The 22,839-nt window shown below is 39.4% G+C and overlaps 1 pseudogene; it reads right to left on the bottom strand.

Moving 5' to 3' along the window:
• Positions 1-2,594: 2,594 nt before the first annotated feature.
• LOC133052805 (NADH dehydrogenase [ubiquinone] 1 alpha subcomplex assembly factor 4-like) lies at positions 2,595-3,101 on the bottom strand (annotated as a pseudogene).
• Between the last annotated feature and the right edge of the window lie 19,738 nt (positions 3,102-22,839).

Below are 22,839 nucleotides of genomic sequence, written 5' to 3'. Positions count from 1 at the left end.
CTTTGGCCTGGACTGTAGCCCACCAGGCTCCTCTGTCCATGGGATTCTCCAGGCAAGAATACTAGAGTGGTTGCCATTTCCGCCTCCACGGGATCTTCCCAACCCAGGGATAGAACCTCAGTCTCCTGCATTGCAGGCAGATTCTTTACCATCTAAGCCACCAGGGAAGCAGGCCTTAAACATCAATATGATAGTCTCAATATTTGCAAAGAAAATACCAACATCTATGTCAATAAAAATTCTCAGTAAACTAGGAATAGAAGGAAACTGTCTCAAATTTATAAAGGACATCTTTGAAAAATCTAAATAATATCATACTTATCATTAAAAAAGTAGACTTTTTTCCAATTGAAAATAGAGTTTTTCCTGTAAGGTCTTAAAAAAGGCAAAGATATCCACTCTCACTACTCTATTCTACATTAGACTGGAGACTCTAGCCAGCACAATAAGGCAAGAAAATAGAAAATTTATGAAAATTAGAAAAGAATTAAAACTATCTTTATTAGTGAAGCTAAGCAGGCCCCTGTGGGATTCCTGGGTATTTTCTGAGTACCCAATTCCTTGTTTGTAGGGAACAGACTTCAGCCTCCATGACCTTTCCTGAGTTCCAAAGGGCAGGTGTGAACAGTTGTTAATCAGAGAAGGGAGGGAACACAGAGAAAAGGAGGGAGGAGCAGCCAAGAAACAATAGTGCAACCTTAGGCAGGATCCTGTTTCTGCCTCAAAGAATATACATAACAGTATCTTTGTGCTCTTTACAGAACTAAAAGCCCCCAAACGAATGAATTTACCATTCTTCATTCCAGAGAAGAACCACCCGAGGCCAGATTAAGGAAATGCAAGCCCTGTACACCCTGATCCTTACTGGCAACCCAACCTTGAACCATTGCTATAAAACTCCTCACCAAATTCTCCCAGGTTGAGACACACAGTTTTTGAGGACAGGAACCCGCTGTGTCCCCCTTTGCCTGGCAAAGCAGTAAAGCTATTCTTTTCTACCTCACCCAAAATTCCATCTCCAAGATTCAATTCAGTACCAGGGCACTGGTACAGGGTACTGAATAATGTTTTCAACATTATTAACAGATGATATAATTGTCTGCGTAGAAAATCCTATATTATCTTTTTTAAAAAGGTACTAGTATAAGTGAGATTACCAAAGTGGCAGGATACAAGTTTATATAAGTCAACTTGGGCTGTCATAACAAAATGCATAGACTGCTGTGTGTATGGGGAGGCAGGATGTGATGCTTAAAAACAAAAATATATTTTCTCCCAGTTCTGGAGTCTGGATGTTCAAGATCAGGGTGCCAGCAGGGTGGGGTTCTAGTGAGAGTTCTCTTCCTGGCTTGCAGATAGCTGCATTCTTGCTGTGCAATCTCTCTCTCTTCCATTTCTTATAAGGCCCCTAATCCCACCATGATGGCTCCACTCTCATTAACTAATCTAACCCTAAATCCCTCCCCAAAGCCCCATCTCCAAATACAATCAAACTGGGGGTTATAGGTGAAACATAAGAACTTGAGAGGTGGTAGATAATATCAACATACAAAAATCAGTTATGTGTATATGTGTGTATAATACACACAAATATACAATTGGGAAATGAAATAAAAGAAATAAAACTATTTACAATAGCATCACTATATGAAATTCTTGGGGGTAAATTTGAAAAAAAAAATATGTGCAAGACCTGAAAACTATAAAATATTGCTGAGGGAAATTGAAAAAGATCTCAGTAAATGGAGAGATAGATCATATTCATTGATTGGAAGAATCAATACTATTAAGATATCAATTCTCCACAAGCTGACCTATACATTTAACACAATCTCAATTCACTCAGTTAATCTGTGTGTGTGTGTGTGCACGCATGCAAGTGCACTTGTGTGTGTTTGAAAAATAACAAGCTGATACTAAAAAAGATTCAGAATAGCCATAACAACTTTGGAAAATGAAAACAAATTGGAGAGAGCATGCTCTACCTGATTTTAAGATTTAGTCTAAAACTACAGTTAAGAGAGCATGGTATTAATATAAATATAGACAAATAGATAAGTGAAACAGAACAAAAATAGGCCCACACAAATATGATGCAATGATTTTTGACAAAGGTATAAAGTCAAATCAATAGGAAAAGGATGGCCTTTTTAACAGATGATGCTGAAATAATTAAATATCCATATAGGAAACAAATTACCTTGACCTAACCTGTATCCGTTTTCTATGGCTGCATAAAAAAAAAAACCTCAGTTTTTTTTTTTTGCTTAAAATACAGTAACTTTTATTTACAGTAAATGTATACATGTGCTGATTAGTCATGCTGATATTACATAAGAACACAAACTAAACCATACTAAACCAAACTAAACCATACTAAAGTTTAAAAGAGAGAAAAATCAATCCTATCAGCCATCCTGAAAATTCAGAAGAGTTCATAAATAGCAAGCTCTCACAAGGAGGGAGGTCAACACAATTGGTAATTTATATAATTTAACATGCTACAAATGAGGAAAATAAATAGGGCAGGGGATGAGGACAGGGAAAGTCCTGTCAAGATTCTCTTCATTTTTTATTGTATTGCTTTCTTGGCTTCAGTGGGGGAAGATTTTGACTTCAAAAGTAACAAAATATTTCAGAAGGGAATTTACATCTTGCTGTTCTAGATGGTATTCTTCAGCTATTTTCTTAGAAGTCCATGTGTCTGGATAAAGTTTATGATTATTGAGAAGTGTCAACGCCACTACAATGGAAATTTTGGGAAATTTTGCCTTTGGGAATGTTCTTAACATTCATCATGTCAAACTGATGGTCTTTCAGCAACCTGAACTCCTTAGGCTTCTGACTTGTTCCGGCATCCTTTACCTGCAAAGAAGACATGGGATCTTGGGAATCAACATATACATCTTTTAGTAATGACAGCAGTTTGTCATCTTTTCTACCAATTTCTCCCTTAATTTCTGGATGGCTCCTGCTCTCGCAGGAGGTTCTTGGTGGAGGGGTGCCTGGGAGCGGGGGAGGGCTTCATTCTGCTGATTTCCCCTTCTGCCTAGGTTGTCTAGGTTGAAATTCCTGACTGCACAAGCCACCGCAGCCCCCATTTCTTCACAACATGGTGCCCTAAGTTACACCACTTGTGGTTAAACACTGGTGGGGGTGACCTCCAGGACACACCAGTGCAAGCACACATCTTGGGGAGACCCCTACCTCAAACTTTTGTTGTTGTTCAGTCACTCAGTCATGTCTGCAACCCCATGGACTGCAGCACTCTAGGCTTCCCTGTCCTTCACTATCTCTCAGAGCTTGCTCAAACTCATGTCCATTGAGTCAGTGATGCCATTCAACCATCTCATCCTCTGTTGGTCCCTTCTCCTCCTGCCTTCAACCTTTCCCAGCATCAGGGTCTTTTCCAGTGAGTTGGCTCTTCACATCAGGTAGCCAAAGTTTTGGAGCTTTAGCTTCAACATCAGTCCTTCCAATGAATATCCGGGGTTGATTTCCTTTAAGATTGACTGGTTTGATCTCCTTGTAGTCCAAGAGACTCTCAAAAGTCTTCTCCAACACCACAGTTCAAAAGCATCAATTCTTCGGTGCTCAGCCTTCTTTATAGTCCAACTCTCACATCCATACATGACTACCTACCTCAAACTTTGTGGCTTAAAATAACAACCATTTATTAACTCACAGTTTTTTAGGTTCTTACCTACTTCTGGATTCTCTGCCCTATGTCTCAGAAGGCTAATATCCACTTATATGTGGAATCTAAAATACAAAACGGAAACAGACACATGGACATAGACAGCAGACTGGTGATTGTTGGCGGGGGAGGGGGGGAGTGCGGGGTGGGCAGGAATGCAGTGGGAGGTTGGAGTTAGGATATGTAAGCTATTATATATGGAAGTAATAAACAACAAAGTCTTACTGTATAGCACAGAGAACCATATTCTATATCCTACGATAAACCATAATGGAAAAGAATAGTTTTTTTTTAAAGCTTTTAAAATATATATGTGCGTGCATGTAACTTAATCACTTTGCTATACAGCAGAAATTAATACAATGCTGTAAATCAACTATACTTCAATTTTTAAAAAAAGGAAAGAAAGGCTAATATCAATGTGTTAGCCAAGATGTGTCATCATCTGAAGCCCAGAGTTCTCCTCTAAGCTCATGTGATTGTGGTAGAATTCAATTTCATGAAGTTGTAGAACTAAGGTCCCTGTTTCCTTACTGACTGTCAGCCAGGAAGCACTTTCAGCAACTAGGTGTCGGCTTTCTTTGGCACATTGCCTCTTCCATCTTCAAAGCTAGCAATGGATAATCTCTCTTACATTCAACTTCTCTTACTCTTTCAATCTTTTACTTCAGGTAAAGCCCAAGCCTTTTTAAGGTCTCACTTGATTAGGTCAGGCTCACCCAGGATGATCTCCCTATTTTAAATTCAAATTATTTGTGATGTTAATTGCATCTTCAAAATCTCATCACAGTAGCAGTTAGATTAATGTTTGAATAACTATGAAAAGATGTGTACACCAGAGATCTTGGGAGTCAACTTAGAATTCTGCCCACTATTCACAATTTGTATCATTATAATAATTGAATTGTAATGTGACATAGCCTAAATGTATAAAAACTAAAACTATAAAACTTCTAGAAGAAAATATCAGAGAAAAACTTTGTGAGTTGGGTTAGGCAAATATTTCTTAAGTATGACACCAAAGCACAGTTTATAAAAGAAAAACTCGACAAACAAGGGTTCACAAATCCTTTTGAGAACTTGTCCTCAAAAGACACAATTCAAAGAGTGAAAAGGCAAGTCACAGTAAATATTCGCCAGTTACATATTGGATAAAAGACTTGTGCTCAGAATATATAAAGAGCTCTCAAGCCATAAGAATAAGAAAATAAGCCAATTAAAAAATGGGAAAAAATGTGAACAGACACTTCACCAAAGAACAAATATGTATAACAAATAAGCACACAAAAAAGATGTTCATTGTTATTGATCATTAGAGAAATTCAAATTAAAGCCACAATCATATACATTATGTACCAATTAGAATGGCTAAAATTAGAAATACTGATAATACTACTGATATCAAAAAGGTTTTGAGCAAGTGAAACTCTCAAACTCTTAATGGGAATGTAAAAATGATATATCTGCTTTGGAAAACATTTGACAGTTTCTTTAAAAAAAAGTAAACATATACCTGAAGTACAACCCAAATATCCCACTCCTAGGTATTTACCCAACATAAATGAAACATGAACTCCCAAAAACTTGTACATATACTATTGGGTTGGCCAAAAAGGTCATTCAGGTTTTTCTGCCCAGAAAATCCTGAATTACCTTTTTAGCCAATCCAATAGATTCATAGCAACTCTTTTTGTAATAAACAAAAATGAAAAAACCAAAATGCCTGTCAAAAGATGAAGGATTAACAAATTGTGATATATGCATACAATGGAATACTATCTAGTAATAGAAAGGAACCAACTTTTGAAGCACACAAAATGATTGAAATCTCAAAAGCATTATGTTGAATGAGAGAAGCCACACAAAAGAGAGTACATACTGTATAATTCCATTTATTTAAATTTCTAGAAAGTTTTAACTAATCTATACTGACAGAAATAAATTGCTGGTGGATGGGGAAAGAGCAGGAGTGAAAGGTTGGCATGAGGGAACAAAATGGCATGAGGGAACTTTTGGGGGTGATGGGTATGTTGTTTATCTTCATTGTGGTAATAATATATGAGTGTATACATACATCAAAATTTATCAATTTGTGAACTGTAAATATGTTCAAATCACATCTCAAAAAAGATTTTTTGAATATATAAAGTCAGTAAAATGCTGGTGTCATCACCACAAATGGAGAATTTGAAAAGGAGCACTTAAGTATTGCTGAGAGCTATATTTCATGAATTCACCTCTAGGCCAAACTGTAACAAGACTAAAACATTGCACTAAATTAGGAAGAATTAATACAGAGCTATTAATAGGTGTGTAGTGGTATCTCTTGAAATTAATGTTTTGAGAGTCCTATAACCGGGCCCCTAATATCCACTGTCTGCGGTGGTGGTCAGCACCACTGTTGTGTTCAGCACAGCCTTAGAATGCATGAGTCCTAGAGTAAGTGCAATAGCATTGAATACTCTGGGGACTTCACTGGTGGTCCAGTGATTGAGAATCCTCCTTTCAATGCAGGGGACACTTGTTCAATCCCTGGTCAGGGAACTAAGATTCCACATGCCATGGGACAACCAAGCCCATGCTCTGCAACAAGAAAAGCCTGCACACCACAATGAAAAAGACCCAGTGCAGCAAAAAAAAAAAAAAAAAAAGAGAAAGAGAGAGTGCTCTGGATCTAGGATCTGATAAGGGAGGCAGGAGGAATTTTTATGGCAAAGTATTCCTAGAGGGTCTTTGGCCAGTAATTCAAATAAGAACCTTTTTCTGAAAGAATGTTTTCTATCATTTTTATTGTGTAATTAATCCTTGTTCTTTGTAAAATAAGCGAGGAGCTAACATACAGCAGAAAGGCATTTACTTTTATTTTTCTAACCCTTTTCCCCAAAGGTGCGTGCTAAGTCGCTTCAGTTGTATCCGACTCTTTGAGACTCCATGGACTGTAGCCCACCTGGCTCCTCTGTCCCTGGGATTCTCCAGGCAAGAATCCTGGAGTGGGTTGCCATTTCCTTCTCCAAGGACTCTTCCTGACCCAGGGATCGATCCTATATCTCTTGCATTGGCAGGTGGATTCTTTACCATTGAGCCACCTGGGAAGCCCCAATGCTTTGTTATAGTAGTCCTAAAAACAACACAGTTATGATCTATTAGATCACTGTCCATGGCAGTATCATCTGCACTTCTGCCTTTCTAACAAGGTCTGCAGGCAGCTCTATGTGCATGTCAGTTTAAGAAACCTAGTAGAGAGTGAAATAAATAATGTAGTACCTGCACCCCAGGGATAGTAAATCCAAAATGGTGTGTTTTTACACAAACACTCTTCTGAAAATCTAAAACAACACATTGAATGCAGAACAAAATCAGATGTAAAGATTTCTCTTTTCAAATGTCAATTCACATAGCACAGTTTAGGCTATGGTTGTTTTTCCTCAAAAACAGAGATTGGAAAAATAATGAAGAAAGAGACTACAATGTCACACTCAGACTCAAAACCTTCGCAAAGGGCAGAGTAGATCAATTAAGGTCCACCATGCCACTGTCCTTTCTCAATCTCTATCAAAACATGGACGTGTGTGTGCCCATACCTACATAAATATTTGTATATGTATATGTATGATCAGATATAACTTACCGTGAAATAAACAGGAACTAGATGAAAACGATGTTTGGAAAAGATAGCACATTTCAAAACATAGCCTGCTATTTCAAAATGCAATGGAAGTTTTTAGTAAATGTAAATGCTAAAGAAAACACAGAGCAAATGGAAGTAATGGAGTGGGGAACACTAAAAAGAGAACAATTGGAACCATCAACAAATGCTTATTCTACATTTGTAAGTGAATAAAACCACCTGAGGGCAGGAACCAAGTCTATCCCCCTCTGTAAGAGGAGACAGCCAGTGGTTGCTGAGTGCAGAACCTTTGAACAGTCTCTGAGACATACAGTTCTTGCTCTTAAAAGGCTTGGATCCTTGTTCCACCTTCATGTTCCGTCTACCTATTTATCAACCACTCTGCAGATTGGCTGGTCTCTGGTCTTATCTCTTGGGCACTGTGCTTCAAGCTCAGATAAGAAATGACTTTGAACTCTGGCTTTGGTTTCTTCCATCTGCTAGTAACTTCTTCCAAAAGCCTGGATTCGTTATATGCCCACCCTACCCCAGTTCCCTGGTGGCTCAGATGGCAAAGCGTCTGCCTGCAATGAGGGAGACTCGGGTCTGATCGCTGAATCGGGAAGATCCCCTTGAGAAGGAAATGGCAACCCACTCCAGTACTCTTGCCTGGAAAATTCCATGGATGGAGGAGCCTGGTAGGCTACAGTCCATGGGGTCGCAAAGAGTTGGACACGACTGAGCAACTTCACTTTCTTTCTCTTTACCCCAGTCCCAGTGCCAACTTGAGTGGATGAAGTGTCCACCATTCTATGGGAATTTTCTCTTGACCGCCAGTGTGCTGAAGTACTCAATAAATATTCCAATGAAGTTTTAGGGGATGAATAAATGGTTGAATAGATATGACACAGGAGAGCACTTGTCACATGAACAATCCTTTTAAGAGTAAGGGTATTGTAGGCTGGAGGGCTTCCCTGGTGGCTCAGAGGGTAAAGCATCTGCCTGCAATGCGTGAGACCTGGGTTCGATCCCTGGGTCGGGAAGATCCCCTGGAGAAGGAAATGGCAACCCACTCCAATATTCTTGCCTGGAAAATCCCATGGACGGAGGAGCCTGGTAGGCCATAGCCCATGGGCTCGCATAGAGTCGGACATGACTGAGCGACTTTGCTTTTTTTTGCTTTAATGTAGGCTAGAAGAGGATGACCACCATTTGAGAGAGAACTTTCATATAAAATTTTTTGAAACAGTAGATAATCAAGGGACATGCAAATTGAAAACATGGGGAAGTGGAAAATAAGAGCCTTAAACTGAAGCCTGCCTAATACAGAGGAGAGAACAGATTCAGAGGGATATGTAGTGAAGTAAACCATTTTTTTCTTTTGGACAGGAGGTATGTAGAGAAAGAAAGGGGAAGGAAAGCAAAAAGGTGTAATATTGGTTTGGCCAAAAAGTTCGTTCTGGTTTTTCCATAGACAGTTACGGAAAAACCCAAATGAACTTTTTAGTCAACCCATTAGAAAGCCCAGAGAGTAGTTGTTGGACAGATATACAGCAATTAAGAAGAATTTCTTACAAGTGATTGTTTTTAAATTTCTAACTTGAGTGACTTTTCTCTGGCAGCTAACTGACTCCTAATAGACCTGGCTCCAATAGAATATAGACTCAATTGAGGGTAGGAATTTTTGTCTGTTTTATTCACAAAAAATAGAGTTTGGTGCAAAACAGGGGCTCAAAAGAGACATACATAAATCTACAAAGTTGAAGGTATGATTCAAGACAAATGATTATTTTGTAATCTCCTTGCACTACAGTCTAAATCGAAGGGGTTTATTAGTAACAGGGAACGTGAACCAGGGAATCTTCCATTTGCCCCTTCAGATCTGTTATCCATTGTTCTCCATCCTGCTCTCTGCCTTCAGAGCCTGGTCTGTGCAAACCATATCAATGTCTTCCTTATCCTTTCCAGGTGGGCTTGGCTTATGAAGACTTTCTGCAGAAGATCAGGGAGAAAATTCAATGCGGTCCAGGTATTTATTTCCATATTTCCCTCCCTACCAGTTTGCCTTGAGCTCGATGGGTTCCTCAACCAAAGCAACCTTCTCTACAAGACTTTGACCTTCCAGGTCCCAGTGAATGCTTTCTTATCTCCCTTCAGGCCGACCAGTACTAACATCTTTGCAGTTACCAGCACTAAAGTCTGTGGTTCTTGCAATATCTTTTATGGTTTCTCTATATCCTGCCCACATCTTCATAAATAGTGCCTTTATTAATAACTCCTGAGATTATCCTAATTCAAGAGCACCCTCTGTTTCCTGTTGGGGTCCTGGCTAATAAAGGAAGAGTTCAAATTAGCTCTTTTCCAATATAATCTCTCTAATGTGCATCTTGGCCTCTAAAAATGACAGTGCATTGAAAGTGGGTTTTCATTTGACATCATCTAAGGAGTGAAGGAGGCAAATATTCATGAGAAGGAGGATGACATTTTAGCTAAGAGATTCTTCTGCAGATATATCTAATGGCTACAGCAAAGACAAATCAGTGACCTATATTTTTGCAAACCTTTCCATTTGCAGGCATGATCAATCTGTCCATAACATGCTATTCTGAAAAAGATCACAGACTTACAGACTTGAGGAATACATTAAAAAAATCTATCAGTCTGTTCCTTACATAAAGCCATTTGTAACATTTCTTTCTTCCTGGGTTTGTAATGAGTATATGTATTAGAGAGGGGTGTGGGGGAAACTAAGAAATAATTCCCTGAGAACTGCTCAGCTCTGTATATACTGAAATTAGTCTGATTGTTTAACCATCTTACTGAGGTGCATTTTAAATGAATAGGACCTTAATTTGGGGCTTTATAGCTGAAAGAAATCCAATTCTTTGAAAGAAGATTGGCAAGCATGTGAGCAATACCATTTCTCAGAAAATACATCAGAAGACTGGGTTTATCTTCAACACATGGCAGAGGCCATTCCAGCTAAACCAATCAGCAAATTTAAGTTGGCCACAACATGAACTGTAGCTAGACCTTGGGTCGGGGACCAGATTTATCTTGTTCATATTTTATGGCAAGTGCCATACAGTCACTGAATGAGAAACACAATACAAACCTACAAAAAAAGAAGAAGAAGACACTTAATATTTGTTGAAAGAATTCATGATAAGCCATCAAAACATCACAGAAAGAGGATATGGAAGAGAGAAAACAAGAAAAACATGAGAATTTCTTTTCGAAGGGTTTTCTTTAAGCTATTTCTTTGGCTAGACCTGAGGAACTGGGCTACTGGAGTCTAGTTTAATTGTGCATGTAATTATTTACATACTAAGTGTCAGCACTAAATCATGACAGAGACACAGAAAACATGGTCTCTGCCTTCACAGATATTATAAAAATTGTGTAGCTCTTTTATCATGATTTCCTCATTTGTTTTCTTTTCTGGCCTCAAGATACTTTGGAGAGCTATTTGACATGCATAGCAGCCAGTGTTTCAGTGTCTTCTATTTGCACCTCAAGCTACCCATTCTTCCCAAATGTGACCTAGGGCAGTTGCCAAATTTATCTAATGCCTTCCTTGTTTCTATCCTTTTTTCCTAACTTTTTGGCTCCATTAAAAAAAATGAGTGGGTGATAATCCCACAGAAAATTGAGAGCAAATAAAAGCCATTGGGAAATGTGCATTTTCCTACTGGGGAAGGTGAGCCCGAGGTAGAGGTAAGAACAACAAAGTGAGGGACTTTTCTGGTGGTCCAGTGACTGGGGTTCTGTGCTCCCAATGCAGGGGGCCGAGGTTCGATCCCTGGTCAGGGAACTAGATTTCACATGCTGCAACTAAAGATCCCACATGATACAATGGAGATTGAAGATTCTGCATGCTGCAACTAAGACCAAATTGATTTTTTTTTAAATAGCAACAAAGGGAGACAAAGCCTAGCATGCCTGCACCATGACTGTATACTAGAAGTGCTTCAGCTCTGGCAAATGCCTTGGTGGCTTTCTCAGCAAAGGTGAGTTTCAAAAGTCCTTTCAAAAATATTTACTAAAAGCTTGGAGCAGGGGCAGAGTACTGGGGACAGCTGAAAGTTAGCTTTATCCTTGGCTTTGGTCCAAAAAGTAATATTCCTTTTATATCTAAACCTTTGAAAAGCTGATTAGCCAAACACCCACATCAACATTATTTCTGGAATCCTTGAATAACATCTGTGGTATTAAAAAGGGATGTCATTGTTTCAGATATATCATTAACATCTGAGTGTTTACTTTAAATATGTATAAATAATCTATAACCTGGAATAAAAATCTATTAATGAGATTTATAATGCTGAAATTCCATCAGTCCATTGAAGAATATATATATACATATATATAAAATGATTAAGATATAATTTTTAAAGATATAGTTGCTATATTTCACTAATATTTCAACATATATAAAACTGAGTTACTTTTAAAATAGAATGTTTTATACAGTTGTTATTTTTGCCCACTCACTGTTTTTTATTGTTGCTGTTGCTATCGTTTAGTTGCTAAGTCCTGTCAGACTCTTTTGCAGCCCCATGTGCTATAGCCTGCCAGGTTCCTCTGTCCATGGGATTTTACTGGCAAGAATACTGGAGTGGGTTGTCATTTCCTTCTCCAGGGGATCTTCCTGACCCAGGGATTGAGCCCAAATCTCCTGCATTGGCAGGCAGATTCTTTACCATTGAGCCACTAGGAAAGCCCCTGTTGTCTTATTAAAAGTCCTTAGGTATACATGTCGATGTATGGCAAAAACCACTACAATATTGTAAAGTAATTAGCCTCCAACTAATAAAAATAAATGGAAAAAATAATTAAAAAAACAAATAAAATCCACACATTATAATAAACTGAAAAAAAAAGTCCTTGGGTAATAGAAGAAACCGTGGGTACCTGAAGAAGGTAAAATGTGCCCAGGGTGCTGTGAATCTTGGGGAAGAACAGACATAGATGTTTCCTAGATTAGAGCCAAGGAAGTGCTGTCCCTTGGTTTGAGCCCACTTAGATCAAGATTTTCACCTCGAGAAAGATGAGACTCAGAGAGCACAAAGGACAATCCTGCAGTTATTTTATGGTGACCTAGGCTAATCTCTGTCTCTTTGGGGGCACTCTGATTTGGAATTTTAAGGTCCTTTCCCACACAGACCCAGGGATCAGTGAGTCCAACATCTTTCTCCTTTCACAGGTGACAGAATTAGATGCCAGAAAATTAGGTGACATATTTATTGTCACAAAGCTAAATTAAGTCTAAGTATTACCACTCTTGAAGCAATAAGAATGAGATAATTAAATTAGGTGAGACCAATCTCTGATATGCAAATCTATTTAATTAAAAATATATTTGAATTAAATAAATATAGATGGAAGTGCATCCCACTGGTGCATTTAGGTTGGCACACTGGACAGGCATCATATTAATAAGTGAACCAAGCCTCTTATTAACATTGCACAACCTTCAGGAATAATTAAAATCCAGTTCCCTTTGAAAATAAACCCTCCATCTTCCATATAGGATAGTGATTCTCAAACTGTGCAACTCGGAGTCCTCTCAGGGTCACAATGTGGGGGTAATGGGACTTTGAGGATCTGACTTCCTCTGCTTCAACTGGAATATCCCCGTTTTCCCACTTTTGTTCATTTCATATATTGAGGGGGAAATAAATTCACATTGTTTGCACACATACACACACATATGCAAGTGTATATGTATTTTTTCTCATTCTAAAATAAGTACAGATGGGAGGACTTCCCTGGTGGTCCAGTGACTAGAATTCCGTGCTTCCAATGTAGGGGCCCAGGTTCCATTCCTGGTCAGGGAACTAGGTCTCACACACTGCAGTTGAGAGTTGGCATGCCACACCTAAAGATTCCACATGCCACAACTAAGATCTGGCAAGGCCAAATGAATAATACAATAAAATTGTAAAATAAATATTTTAAATAAATAAGTAAAATAAGTACAGGCGGGACATGTCTACATCATGTGCCTCTTGATACTATATGCTAAGAACAACGTACCATTATTTCATTGGCATTCCTGACAAAGATGCATAACTAGTTCTATTCATGAGAAAAAAGGCAGATGAACTAGAATTGAAGGTCATTCAGTGATGTGCTAGAGTTGGCTTATGCATAAAGCTCCTGAGAACTGAATGTGCACAGTTCTCTCCAATGGCCCATTCAGCAACATCACATCAGAACCTTGACATCAGCTACCATGGGAATATTTACACCACAGAAATCGGCAAATGCTACACAGCAAAAAAAAAAATTTTTTTCAGCTAGACATCTGTTAAACATTTACCAGATCACTGCTGGACATTACACAAAATAATTGGCCTGTATGTTTTGAAAATGTCAGTGCTGTGAAAGACAAACAGTGCTGAGAAAATGTTCTATATTGAAAGAAACTAAAGAATCACAGCAACCCACTCCAGTACTCTTGCCTGGAAAATCCCATGGACGAAGGAGCTGGTAGGCTGCAGTCCACGGGGTCACTACGAGTCTGACACGACTGAGTGACTTCACTTTCACTTTCAAAGAATCACAACAGTTAGGTACATGCATAAACATTGATTGGTTCCTGGACAGGAAATATATTTTGTTCTCAAATATATTAGCAAAATAATTTGCAAAACTGCAATATGAATTTTAGATTAGATAAAAGCTTTGGCTAAGACTCCACACTCCCAGTGCAGCAGACCCAGGTTTAATCCCCGGTCAGGGAACTAGATCCCACATCCCACAACTCTGAGTTCTCATGCCTCAACTAAAGATCCCACATGCTGCAACTAAGACTGAAAATCTCATGTGCTGCATCTAAGACTCAGTGCAGCCAAATAAACAAATAAATAGTTTTTAAAATGATATTATTTTATGTAACGATAGTGTAAATATCAAGTTCAGGAAATGTAACATAATACAATATTGTTAACGGGTAAAGGTGTAAGATGTATTCAGTATACTATAGAGTGATTCAGGAAAAATAATACTTATAAATATACAGAGAGAGAAAATGATAAAGCAGTGTCGAAAATATCCAATTGGTGCATTAGGTATACAGAGATCTTTGTACTCTTCCTGCAATTCCTTGGAAATTTGTTACATATGCATTTTTTAACTTTTTATTCTGAGAAAATTTCAAACATATGGGGAATGCATTAAACCTTGCCAAACCTCAAAGAAATGCACAGTAAAACATTAAAATCATATTTTAAATCATTAAAATAATAGAATCATTTAAAATGATAACACCCAGTGCTAGCAAGTGAGGTGAAAATGTTTGGTGGGTTTTAAACTCCCACAAACATTTTGGAAAGCAATCCAGTAATATTTCAAAAGCTGTCTAAATATTCATAACCCTGTGACTACGTTTCTCTTTTCAAATTTGAAACTGCTCTGTGGTGCAAAAATTACAAAGAAATTCATGAAAAGCTATAATTATTAAGACTGTGTAACAACATGGAAGAGGTATTTTTATATGAAAAATCAAAATAAAAAATATTCTATAACTACAGAATTATTTAAAATATGTATATGAATACTGGAAGGCAATACAGAAAAATGAAAGCAGTTGCTCTATTAGTACCATGAAATAAAGAGAAAGAGGTTTTCTACAAACATCTTTTAACTTGTGATTTATAGCTGTATGGTTAAAAGATTATAAATTTCAAACTGCAATTCATTCTTATAAATATTATAACATTTAGCTATAAAAAATAAGTTCAGGGAGGGACTTGAACCCACGACATTGACTCCACTGCACAATTTTCCCATGGCCTGAAGCTGCATTAGAAAATAGGAAGTGCAGATCTTTTGAGATTATTGGTGGGCTTTTCCTTCTTTTTGACATCCTTCTTCCTGATGCCCCACATCTCAGATGCATGCCCTGTGTTTCTGAATAGCTGTGGTGGTGGTGCTTTAGTCGATAAGCTGTGTCTGATTCTTGGGACCCCATAGACGCTAGCCCGCCAGGCTCCTCTGTCCATGGAATTCTCCAGGTAAGAATACTGGAGTGGGTAGCCATTCCTTTTTCCAGGGGATCTTCCTGACCCAGGGGTTGAACCCAAGTCTCCTGTATCACACGTGGATTCTTTAAGGAAAGTATATATCACAGACAGTAATTCCTCACTAAATATGAAATGCCATATTTCCACTCCTAAGAGGATTCACATTTTAAAAATACTGGGTTGGCCAAAAAAGTTCGTTCAGGTTTTGGCGCTCTGGACCCGAGTGAAGTTTTTGGCCAATCCAATAGAAAGCGTTTACGGAGTACAACAACAGACCCAAGTTCATGTGACATGCTATAAACTTCAAAGTACAAATACAGGGAAAAGAACACATATGAAAGTAATTTCTAACGGTGATATTTCAAAAACACTTGGGGAGCAACAAGGAGAGCGGTAGGAGAGACTTTCCTAGGGCCCATGGAATGATGTCATGGGAAATAGCCAGCACTCTGGCTCTGAGGCACCATGTCTCACACAAACTCTACACATATGCTATTTTTCTTCCTCCACTCCCCTGTCAGCTCAGGCACCAGCAAATGATAGTATTCTTCATGCTGAGTTTTTCTTTTTTCCAGTCACTTGTTCCTAAATTTCCCCTACTGCATCATAGAAATCTGCTGCAACACTCCTGATAAATACCTCATGCCCTTACCTCCTATCATCCATAACATTATCGCCCTCTTTCCTAGAGATTCTCTTTATATTCAGCTCCAAAGACTCCAGCGAGTGTTTTCTCACTGTTCATCTTCTTACAAAAGCAGGGGAAGAAAAAAGTCAGCTTTCCAGCTAATTGGATCATTTCCATGCGTTTTTAAGAAAGAGGGCAAAATGGTCAAGCTTGCTTTCAAGAAGTCTTCAAGGCATCTCTTTGGCTGTTTTTCTGAACTCCACTTCTCTGCTCTCTCTCGTTAGCTCTCATTTCCTCTCCTGCAAAGCTGAAGACCCAGGGTCAGGAAAAGTCTGTGGGACAGGTTGTTTTGACAAGTGCAATTGCAAAGGAGGTGTTCTTTATAGCCATAAGGAGTTGTTTTGGAAGCTTTTCCTCTGAAATAGTTTGGGAAACAGAGAACACAATGCAATCATATAGTTTATAACAAATGTGTAACAAGTGTGGGTATAAATACTACTCTATTTATTGTGTGGCTAGGGATTATATGAATTTGCACAGCAGAGAAATACAAAGACCCATTCATTTGAGTGGGGTAATACTCCTTAGAAAGTGTATGCAAACTCAGTTGTGTCTGACTCTGCAACCCCATGGACTGCAACCCACCAGGCTCCTCTGTCCACGGCATATACTGGAGTGGGTTGCCATTTCCTACTCCAGGGGATTTTCCTGACCTAGGGATTGAACCCACATCTCTTTCATCTCCTGCATTGGCAGGTAAATTCTTTACCACTGAGCTACCTGGGAAGTCCAAAGAATCCACCTGCCAATGCAGGAAACATGGGTTTGATCCGTGATCCAGGAAGATCCTACATGCCATGGAACAACTAAGCCAGTGTGCCACAACTATTGAGCCTTATACCCCTTATGCCTTGGAATTGGCCAATGTGGACGCTGATAGAGTCTCTTCCAATCACTTAAGAGTTTCTGACCCTAGGATGGACCATCAACTCACCAGCATCTGTGCTATTTCGTTCTCTCTAACATCTTCATTCCTCCCTTCCACTTCCCACCTTTAGTGGATGTTGTGATTTGTGCATAACCCAGATCCCACTTGAAGACTAAGCACTTTCTCAGTTTATCCCCAGATGCTGGGCATGTTGATGTAGATAATTCCCTGCTTTCAGCTCCAACAAGGATTGATTTGTTGAAAAAAAGTCCCCTTATCTAAGGACATCCCCTACTACCCACTCAATAACTCATCAACATAGGAGTATAAGGGCCTTGGTTGAGATTGCATTACAGCCTAATTTCTCCCTCTGCCCAGTCCTGCTTTCATCCTTCCCTGCATATAATAATTACCCTGCATGTTAATCTTGGTTTTAGCCTACTTCCCAGGGAATTCAACCTGTAACACCACTCTGAGGTGTTTCAAGAAGAAGAGAGATTTCATACCTGGAATTAAGCCACAAAAGTATTGAGTAGATGGAGGGGCAGAAAGGAGAAGGTGGATGTTCTCTAGAAGTCAGGAAGAAGCTTCTACTGCCCAGGTAGGTTCCCAGTGCTGTGTGTTGACTAGTCTAGAGAAGAGGCCACATACAGAGCACTTGCTGAAATGAGAGTCAATGACCAGTTAACTGTGTGATGATCCATGGCCATTCTCCAAGATTTCGATACCTTCTGTGTATAAGTGGGAATGTAATAGAAATCTTCTTTCCCATCATCTTTCAAATTTTTCATGATGACACCAGTATTCGCAGTTACCATAGGAAAAGAATACTGCTTTTGGCTTATTATTCTGTTGTGTGTGTTTGGGTCAGTCGCTCAGTCATGTCCGACTCTTCAACCCAAGGGACTGTAGCCCATCAGGCCCCTCTGGCCATGGAATTCTACAGGCAAGAATACTGGAGTGGGTTGCCATTTGGTTCTCCAGGGGATCCTCCTGACCCAGGGATCGAACCTGGGTCTCCTGCATTACAGGCAGATTCTTTACCATCTGAGCCACCTATCCTGGTAGGGAAAGGAAATTCCAGAGGTTCTCACTAGGCCATTATAATAGGAATGGCTGTCACTGTAGGATCCCAGGAGCCAATGTACAGATTCTGCCAGATGTTCAGTATGTCTATCCTAGCCAGGATTCCAACACCAGGGAAATGATCATAGTCTTTGCCTAAAACTCTACTAGTCACCTAACCTCTAACACCTCACCTAAACACCTAACCTTCCTGGCCACCACTCTGGCCCACAGCAGCATTTGAGAACTCCAGGGTTAGCACTGAGCCTCTGTCTGATTACCATTGATACGGCTCTTTCCCATTCCCCATTCCATGTTCACTCTGAGAAATGGCTCTAAGACTTTGGGAAGAAGTTTAAAGGCATATTTACAGCAGAAGCTTATGGCCATGTCACCAGGATTCTTCTTTCAAGAGACCCACTAGCCCCATTATTCAAGGGGCTTTGTTTCTCTAACCGGCTTAGGTCAGGCCTGTGAGAAGCCATGATTCTGTGATAATTCAAGTCACTTGAATTCAAATGACAATTACAAGCTTGTCACTATGTAACACACATTTTGTGTTACAATAGAGATGATCCTGGATTCTATAGCGTGTGGGCTCGTCCTGCTATGAGGCAGCTAAAGCTGAGTGACCAGAGCACAGGGGGAGGTGCCACACTGCCCTCGACCTGCTTTAGTCAGCCATGCAAAGAGGGTTTAATTATGAACATACATACCTTGCTTTCCTAAGTCCCTGGATGTGTGCCATCTGCTAAAAAAAAAAAAAAAAAAGAAAAGAAAAAAAGAAACCACGAGCTCTCCTCTACATCTTACAGAACAAGTACACTCAGTTCAGTTCAGTCACTCAGTCGTGTCCGACTCTTTGTGACCCCATGGACTGCAGCATGCCAGGCTTCCTTGTCTATCACCAACTCCTGGAGCTTGCTCAGACTCATGTCCATTAAGTTGGATACATTGGGGGTCAATAAAAACATTACATCCTGTGAATTGTAGGAAAGCTCCAAGTTCAAGCCTCAAGTCTTAGGATAACTTGTTTGAGGTCACATATTTGGAAGAGCTGGGCTGTACTCTCAGGCTTGCCTCCATCTAACTCCCATTATAGTCTTCTGAGTGGATAGATGAAGAGAAACATCATGCTTGCATTCAGAGTAACACTAGGCAGAAAAATTCCAAAACCTAGTAATAATAATCAAGGTGGAAATCCACCTTGAAGTTTCAGTTTAAAAAGTAACAATCAGCACTTTGGAGGCAACATGACATTAGGGAGTCAGTGATCATTGTTCGTTCTCTCTGGGGCACTTAAAATCCAACCAAGACTTGATCATTTAGTCAGGCAGGACCTGGCTCCTTATCTGAATATAAAACCAAAGGACTGGGGCCTGGACGTATTTATACACAAGGCATCACACTTCAATAATTAACCATATATTTGTGGTAAGATTTTTTCTGCCACGAGTGCTCTTTCTTTTTCTAATTAATCAGGTTCATTAGATTTCACTCATATGATTTTAAAAGAAATGGATCTTCAACACAACATCCATTTTCTAATCACCACATGAAATAGGGTAATTCTTGTCCATGCATCTGCCTGAAGTTAGGAATTCATTCTTAGTTTCTAGTAGGAAAATACATCCCCTTGCCCAAAGCAAAACAAAATTACGTAAAAGCAGACAGAGTTCTTCCCTCCCCTAATTCATTTGCAATTCTAATGTTCACTCATATATATTTTAGGCACTGATATATGATGAAGCTGTTTATTTTCCAGAGTCAAACGTGGCATGATTATTTTTTTCCTCCTTCTCTCTTCTTCATTCTCTCAGGGGCACTTAAAATCAGTTTCGTTCTCCATCAACTTAACTCTCACATTTTCTTGGCTGTGATTGCAAGATCATCTCAAAAGCAAAATTTACTGGAACAGGCGCTTCTCACTGTTTTCTCCAGCCTTAATAATGTTAAGATATTACAATATTATCTTGTTAAGATACTAACAAGTACAATGAATACAATGATTATATTGATGAGCTCTCGTTTGTGAAGTATAATAAAAAGAATAAGCAAAGTTCAGTTAGTCTTGGAAAATCCCAACTCCAAATTTGAATGAAAGTCTATTAATGAAGTGCTGGTTATTATGGATAGTGTGTTGTTTGACGACTACTTTCCTAGGAAATGTATCATTGAAGATACTAAGAGTGTCTGATACTCAAAATCCATCAAGAAAATATCTGCATTACTAAATTTTCATAGGTGCCTAAGGACACTCTCATTATATAGTGAACACCATGGCTCTGAATTGAAAGCAACTTGCCAAGTCATTTCAAAGTGGCAAACCTAATACTGTTTTGTCTAAAGAAAGAATGTTCAAAAATGACTCTCTGCCATTTTTTTTTAATTAGTGAACAAGTCCCCAGCCTCCCTGTGGCCCAGAAGGAGTAGAAATACAACCCAAGTTGTACCTTCTTGTCTAATAGTAAGGAAAAGAGAAACATAATAGACAAACAAAATGTCTGGCAGAGGGACAGTATTCACTACAGTCTCTGCAGAGTGACCCAGACCTAGGCACAGAAACTTTCATGAGATTAACCAAATAACATATCTGATATTCTTAAAGTATTAGTCACTCAGTCATGTCCAACTGTTTTGAGACCCCATGGACTGTAGCCCACCAGGCTCCTCTGTCCATGGGATTCTCCAGGCAAGAATACTGGAGTGGGTTGCCATTCCCTTCTCCAAGGGATCTTCCCGACCCAAGGACCGAACCAGCATCTTTTGTGTTTCCTGCATTGCAGGCAGATTCTTTACAACTGAGCCACCAGGGAAGCCTGATATTCTTAAAAGGTTACAGCAAATTTGCTTTATGTTTATACATGTGAAAATTGAAAAACCTTGTTCACCAAGATAAATAAACAAATGGAAATCATTTATGCCACTCCACTCCCAACTATATGCTAAAAGTCAAATAGCAGTTATATCACCAGAAATCATTTTTAATGATGAATCAATTGTTAATCTAATGAGATCTGCTTCAGAAGAAGGAATTAGAAATCATATGATTCACAAATAGATTTGTTGCCCCAGTCAATTCATTCATTCACTTTCTAGTTTCTGGAAAGTATGTTAAAAACACCTCACTAAAATTTATAAAATGATAGTTTATTATTCCTGTTACTCTTTCACTTAGCAGTACCTTGTGTAATATCATATATGCAGAAAGGGTTGGGGAAGTTGAGATGCTAAGCTTTTATACACTGTTTTTTTATTATCATGTAAATCAAATGCTGTTTTCACCAAAATCTTAAAGCAGAAAACAGACACCAAGACAATGGTGAATGAAATGTCTCATCTTCTCTTTATTAGTAATGTTTAAAATACAGACATAATAAGCTTTGTGAAAGACTGGTGTTTCCCATTATGCTTTGATTATTTTTTTGAATTTTCATATCCTTAGAAGGACAAAGTGTGAAGCCTTGTTATGAATTGTCAGGTAGATGGAATAAGGCATGCCATCTTCATTTTTTTCCTCCATGCTTCTTATGAAGCTGTGGCATAACAATGCTACTATTCCCTACAGAGGCAACTTCAATAATGCATCCTCAGGTGCTGATCTTGTCCTCAGAAGCAGATCCTGAGTTGAAGATTCATGTGTGAATGACTTATTAAAAAAAATAGGTGTTCCTAGCAGAAAGCAGGCAGGGAGTAAGGAAAGCAGAGCAGAGCTGGAGAAGAAACACACCAAGTGTGGGATTCCATGTGGGATCTTAGTTCTCTGAACAGGGATCAAACCCACTCCTACTGCACTGGAAGCTCAGAGTCTTAACCACTGGACCACCAGGGAAGCCTTTGGACTTTTCCATTCCTGTACCAGTCAACCATTGACTATGAGCCATAGTGGGGCATCAGGAGGCACGGGGATGGAGGGACATAAATGGCTAGGCATTCCTGTCTCTCAAAGTTTTCAGATAAGGCAAATCTAAGATCATGTCCTCCAGTCCCATCACATCATGGCAAATATATGGAAACAGTGACAGATTTTATTTTATTGGGCTCCAAAATCACTGAGAAAGTTGACTGCAGCAATGAAATTAAAAGATGCTTGAGAGAGAGGAGCTAAGATGGCAGAGGAATAGGATGGGGAGACCACTTTCTCCCCCACAAATTCATTGAAAGAACATTTGAACACTGAGCAAACTCCACAAAACAACTTCTGAATGCTAGCAGAAGACATCAGGCACCCAGAAAAGCAGCCCATTGTCTTCGAAAGGAGGTAGGACAAAATATAAAAGATAAAAAGAGAGACAAAAGAGTTAGGGATGGAGATCCTTCTGGGGAAGGGAGTCTTAATAGAGGAAGTTTCCAAATACCAGGAAACCCTCTCACTGGAGGATCTGGGGGAAGCTTTCAAATCTTGGAGGGCAACCTAACTGAGACAAAAAATAAATAAAATCACAGATTACATGCCTAAAGGCAACTCCCAGCAGAAAAGTACCTCAGACGCTCGCATCAGCCACCAGAAAGTGGGGGCTGAACAGAGAGGAGCGGGCGGCATTGCTTAGGGTAAGGACTGGACCTGAATGCCCTGAGGGCAATCTGAGGGAGCTAACATGAGATAGCAACCTAAAGTGTGGGATAGCAAGAGAGAGAGAGAATTAACCTGCGAAAAGCCCTAATGCAAAGCACTGCCAGCCCATTCACAGAACAAAGGACTGAGCAATACCAGAGAAGAGCTAGCCGGCTGCGGACCGGTCCATCCCCTGCCAGAGGCAGGGGGGAGGTGGGCGCCAGCCAGAGCCGGAAAGGGGCAAACTCGGCCCCAGAGAGGGCATCCCCTACCAAACTGCAAACAGGCTTCCAGTTTCTAACCAAAGACTTCCTGAGATTCTGGATGAT

The sequence above is a fragment of the Dama dama genome, chromosome X (assembly GCF_033118175.1).
Source record: "Dama dama isolate Ldn47 chromosome X, ASM3311817v1, whole genome shotgun sequence".
Classification (NCBI taxonomy): Eukaryota; Metazoa; Chordata; class Mammalia; order Artiodactyla; family Cervidae; genus Dama; species Dama dama.
This window is presented reverse-complemented; position numbering and strand designations above follow the sequence as displayed.